This window comes from Schistocerca piceifrons, chromosome 1 (genome assembly GCF_021461385.2).
Source record: "Schistocerca piceifrons isolate TAMUIC-IGC-003096 chromosome 1, iqSchPice1.1, whole genome shotgun sequence".
Lineage (NCBI taxonomy): Eukaryota > Metazoa > Arthropoda > Insecta > Orthoptera > Acrididae > Schistocerca > Schistocerca piceifrons.
The window spans coordinates 538,408,732-538,415,041 of NC_060138.1; the positions used below are offsets into that span (position 1 = coordinate 538,408,732).

Here is a 6,310-nt window from a genome sequence, read left to right on the forward strand (position 1 = left end):
TTATTTCTCTTTGAGTTAGTTTTTTTCCAGCGTTACATCATTTTCTCTCTCATGTCATCAGAATACATGGAACGTAAAGAAATTATTAACATAAACATATATTCATTGTCTTAACAATACTAGTACTCACTGTTTTGCCCACTGCGTATCATGCCTGTCACTTGTGACCACTTTATAACATAATAAAAAATATATATATAATAATAAATGTTAAGATATACAGAAATAATGAGATTAATTGTTCAGTGCTCGAACAAGCACAAGAAGCTGGGCTATGCCTGTAAATGGCTTCATATTAGTTCTGCGTGGACGAAATAGTCTTTCTCTTGCTGTAGATTTATGCTTACCAATTAATAATATTATGTCTGATTGCTGCACCTGCACCTGCAAAATCTTGTCCACGTCCATCATTCCTTTTGTAATCGGATCTTCGTAGTAGCTCCAAAGTACACAGGTGAGTTTCCTGAATTTTTCTATATTACAGTGCTACTTGGAATAACAACTCAGTTTTTCACTGGTGAAATACAAATTTATTATTTCTTCTACACACATAAAAAAATACAGATTTTTTTAAAGTTGTTCTCTCAACCCAAAATGGCTACCACTGATTACTCTAAATTAACGAGCATCTGCCTTCGTTCATTAGCAGAGAGCTAGTCCTTCCTCTCATCGAGGAACAGGAAAAACATCTTATGTTTTTTACCACATGAAAATAAAAAAAAAAAAAACACATGATGATAGGTGCAGGCTCTACACTGGGCTACCGCTTCACCTTTTCTGTTTGCCTTTAAAGAAAACGAAAAAATAAAAGCAAGAAATGCGAAAGGTGCATCACGTCCCTCCCCTGGTCAACAGTTCAAAAGACTTTGGCACATTTTACACTGGTATCCCTACAAGATTCATAATGCGTACCAAAAGAAACCTCATGATAGGCCACAGTGCCATGACTTTGCTCTTCATTTTTTGGCACGCATGGAAATAGACGATATGTGGCTGGGGAATTTTCTTTTAACAGGTGAAATGCATTTTACTCTGCATGTTCCTGTGAACGCACAGAGTGGTTGCATATGGGGGTTTTACTCCACACACGCTGTGGAGGAAAACCCACTATACTCAGCTTACATGACTGCGTGATGTAGGAGCGGATGACTTGAAGGCCTGTTAGGTGTGCAGACACATCTGCTCGTTAATAAGGACCTTCTTGTGCAACACATGATTTCCAGCTTTGCAAGAATGCATCTGCAGCTCATGGTCTAGTGGCTAGTGTTGCTGCCTTTGGATCACGAGGTACCAGGTTCGATTCCTGGCCGGGTTGGGCATTTCTGTGCCTGGGAACTTGTGTGTTAGTGTTGTCATAGTGATCATCATCATCATCATTCATGACATCACTTGCCAAGCAAAAGATTTGCTCCAAGAAACTTTCTGTAATGATGCGTCATCTGTAGGCAATTTAAAGGTGTGTGGCCTTCCAGAACCCCTGACGTAAATTCATGTAACTGTGATTGTGGGATATATGTAGGATCGTGTCTTGTCAGGGGTGTACCTGGACTCTTGATCTGAAGGATAGCATACAATGAGGACACAGCATGTTGCTGTGTCAGGACTAAATATTAAGCAAAATGTAACTTCAGACCATATCCTAACAAACATGCCAGAACCACAGTTATCACGTGTTTGATTGTTGCTCACCCTGTCCTACACACACACACACACACACACACACACACACACACACACACACACGCCACAGACTGACTACTTACAGCACCATATTTTCACCAGATGGCAGAAAGTGGAACTAATATTTTTTTCAGCATACTCTGCGAGTGCACAGAGTAGTAATAGATGTTTGCCCATCAGACTGCATGGTCATCAACGGTAACTGTTCTTTCAGGAACAGATACTACTGTCATATATAGTTAAAATATGGCTTCCTGGCCATTGACCTTCTTGTGCGAACACACACGCTATGCCCAAACTTATACGAGGCTTGGTAGATTAATCTGCCACAAGTAATGAGTATGATGGGCAAACATCTATTAGGTGCACTACAAATGTAGTGGTGTGGACATGTTGGGAATGTGGGTCTCACGGGGAGCGTGCAAGGGATAAGTCCCTGCAGGCACACTATCCTCTGTGCCCTCGGTGGCTCAGATGGATAGAGTGTCTGCCATGTAAGCAGGAGATCCCGGGTTCGAGTCCCGGTCGGGGCACACATTTTCAACATGTCCCCAATGAAGTATATCAATGCCTGTTTGCAGCTAGGGTGTCCATTTAATTGTCATTTCATTTCTAGCAAAGCTGCATGGTCGTCAACAGTAACTGTTCTTTTGGGAACAGATACTACCTTCATATATAACCCATAAGACCCTAGCAATGAATAAGTGTTTAAATCTCCCTGTCAAAAACAGGTATTACTGAAGCTACAGTTCCTGCAACACTGGAAGCATCCAACTGTGACAGGTATGTACATAAAACTGCAAATGTGTCTTTGCATGCAAAAGAATGAAACTGAAATTAAATGTTTCTACAGTATGGGTTTACTTTTATTTCCATAAGTATTGGAGACAGTTTGAAGGTCAGTGTTCTTGATTTGAATGAATGCTAGAGGACTGTAATCCTGAAACTTATGAAATTAGAAAAAAATATTCTTACAGAATTTGCTCCTATTCCAGTACCCCTATAAAGTTTTTGACAGCTATTATAATTATGGAAAACACAAAAAAAATTCAGTTGAATCCCATACATTTGGTCAATGAGGACTTCATAGCCTAGAAAGCATCTTACTTAATCACAGTCCAAGAAACAACACACGAGGTGAAGATTGTATCAGTGAGAATGAATGAAAATTTTCAAGGCCAAAATTATGAGAAAAATTGCACATTGTCAGATGTTATAGTAGATAGACATGTGAGAAATGTGAAAAACTTAATGCTATTGTTATATCTCTTGTAGTGAGATGATTAGTTTCAGGAAAATACTTGGAATGAGTGCGGAGACCTATGATGGATACACCTGTAGTGACATAACTGGCAAACAGATGGTCTGAAGAATTATAAAAGTGTGACAGCCTGAAGTAATCGCAACATGAGTATGCAGTTAACCATAATCCTAGCAAATAAAATCTTGCCTAATGGCTAGCATGCAAATAACTCTTGGATTCTATGCAGACAAACCAAGAAAGCTACAATTGTGAAGATACACTCCATGTGTATGTGACACACTGCTTACAGTGGAGTCATGGGTCACTCACTCTCAACTGCAAACAACAACTCACTTGACACCCCAAGTATCTGGCTGGGATACCAAATCCCCCCCCCCCCTCCCCTCCCCTCCTTAAGAAGCACTTAGGGCTGAAAAATGCCCAGGGCTGTGCCGGAATTGCTGATTCAAAGGATGAAAGGATGGGAGACAATGGAGATATGTGCCATGGGTTCTGCCTGGGCACTTTCTACAAGGACGTCAAGGGCGACACTGTGGGTGGTGACAAGCTAATGCTCCGCATCGATGGTGGGATGGTAACTCCTGCCAGTTGCAATGAGGGAGGGAAGTACTTCACCTCTACCAGATCCCACATTGCAAACAGTTCTCCAGGGTGGTGGGTTTCACAGATCAGGACACAGATTATACGACGAGAGGTGCAGAGGCAGTGGGAATGTTGGCAGGTGCCACCTAGTGCTTCGGGGCAAGGAGTGGTTGGTCCCTCCCGCCTGCATGAATGTTGCCTGTGTGACTGAGTTTTGGTTCTATTGACCCAATGCAACAATATAAAGATGCTGCCCCTTATTCCTCACCACAGTGCCTTGAATCTGTCCCACTGTCCACCTGAATGTGCATGTGATGTGTCACTGTCCTTGGGTGAGGGGTGTTTGGTGTTAGTTGTAATAGTTATGAATGTGAGGCTGACCACCATGCAGTACCTCAGTTGGGTTATGCCAGTGGCTTGGAATTGATCTGCAAGACACCAAAAAACCAGACAGCGTCCTCACTAGGGCTTCCATTACTTACCTTGAGTTGCAATTTGGCTGTCATGACCAACTGCTAGAGCTCTGCATTAAAATTCTGGGTGGAAAAGTACAGTGCTCACATGCTGAACACGATTCCATTCTTCTGACACAAACTGGTGACCATTGAATGAGACATGGGTACATCATGTTACCTCAGTGGTGACATGGCAGCTAAAGCCCAAAATGTAGTATGTTAAGTCATGGAGGATAATTTGGCAACATCTGGGAAATTAGACCGGACTCTACCACTAACTGCCATATGGCATATAAGGAAGGACTGGAAAAATGCAGGTGGCACTGTTCCCATGGACGCTTTGGCACAGACTAGGGAGTAAATTTTTGTGGCAGCACCACCTGGTTGTGGGGAACTTTCCGTACAGGCTGAAAACTGAGGAGCTATTTAATTGTGGCTCCAGTCTTGTAAACCGACATATGGCCGGGAGAGTGGTGTGCTGACCATATGCAACTCCATATGCCAGTGGGCTAAGGATGACATGGTGGCCGGATGTTACTGTTGGGCCTTCATGACATGTTTTTAGTTCTGTACAGGCTGTTATCGCCTGTACTATGGAAGTCAGGCCATCAAATGTCACACAGCGAGCCCCAAAGAGGGCCCAAAGCTCTCTTGTGGGTATGTATGTGGCGCGTGTGGGTCCTCAAGCTATTGCAGCCTTTATTCTCTTCTCCTCCTCCTCCTCCTCCTCCTCCTCCTCATCCTGAATCAGATCCAGTTTTTATGGATGTCGCCCCATCCTCGTTGGCAATGACCACCAGTAGAGTGATATGAGAACCCCTCGCCTTCATGTCTCACCTGGACTCTCACCACATGATGATCCAGTGGAATTGTAATGGATATTACCGTCATGTACTGGAAATACAGTGCCTTGTTTGCTCCTACTCTTCATTCTGTCTTGCTCTTCAGGAAACACAATTTTGTGATGACCACTCTCCAACGTCTTGTGGTTATATGGTGTTCTGTTGGAAACATGCCAGCCCCAGGATAGCATCTGGAGGGGTCTGCCCTTAGGTTTGCACTGATGTCATTAGTGTCTGAACCCCCCCCTCCCCCCCCCCCCCCCCTTCACACCAACCTGGAAGCGATAGTGGTTAGAGTGGAGACGACTCCGGCAATCACTGTTTGCAATGTCTACCTCCCTCCAGGCAGCCCACTTCCTTATGTTGAACTGTCTACCTTAATACAGCAACTCCCACCTCCCATCTTCTCCTTGGGGACTTGAATGCACACCAACCCCTTTAGGGGAGTACCACTTCGACGGGTTGAGGTCGTAACCAACTTATTACAGACTTTGATTTGTGTCTCCTGTATAATCTTTCCCCTACACCACAGTGCCGCGTATGGCACCTTTACTGCTATTGATCTCACAATCTCCTCCCCTGCTCTGGTGGCTTCGCTTCATTAGTCGCCCCATAATCATCTTTGTGACAGTGACAACTTTCCGATGTGATTCTATCATTCCCTTGCCACTGCCAGACAGAGATTCCGCAGGACCAGTTGGCCATTATGTACGTCTGCTGTGCACTTCAACATCCCTTTCTCAAATTGTATTGATGCGGTCATGCAGGGCATCTCTGCCACTATTTTTCATGCTGCTGGCACTGCTGTCCTGCTATCCACAGGTCCTGCTCATCGTCAGCTGGTACTGCAGTGTGCAAAGGATGTCCTTGCTTTTAAGTGTCTCCATACTAAGGCTTATTACCTTATTAAGCAGAGTAGAAAGGAATGCTGGAAACTCTGTTTCCTCCCTGAGGATGTATGCCTCTTCATCGCTGGCTTGGTCCGAGTCCCATAGCCTTCTGGGCCACCAGCAACAGTCAAATTTCCAAGGCCTTATCTTCAGAGGTACTTTGTCTACTGGTCCATTGGTGTTTGCAGAACAGCTTGTGACACACTTTGTGACAGCATTGGCATCTTCTTCCTATTGTGCTACCTTTCTCCAGCAGAAACACCAATCTGAACAGACCCCGCTGTGTTTCAGTCCTCATCAAGCTGAACCCTACGATGAACCATTCACTGAATGGGAATTCTTGCAGTCTCTTACCTCTTCGCGACAAGGCCCCAGGCCCGGATTCCACAACTAGATGATCTAACACTTGGCCATTACACAGAGGCAATATCTACTTAGTCTTGAAATGCATTTAGCTCAACGGTGCCTTCCACTCACAATGGCGAGACAGTATACTTATCCCCGTCCTGATAAGCCTGATGAACGTACTCTGTAAACTGTTTGAGAGGATGGTTAGCTTCCAATTACATTGGGTACTCAAATCTTGGGGCCTTTTGT

The 6,310-nt window shown here is 44.1% G+C and overlaps 1 non-coding gene across 1 annotated transcript; it reads left to right on the plus strand.

The window, feature by feature from the left end:
* Positions 1 to 2,138: 2,138 nt before the first annotated feature.
* Trnat-ugu lies at positions 2,139 to 2,213 on the plus strand. Its single transcript has one exon. It is a non-coding gene; the product is annotated as a tRNA-Thr (tRNA).
* The last annotated feature ends 4,097 nt before the right edge of the window (positions 2,214 to 6,310 follow it).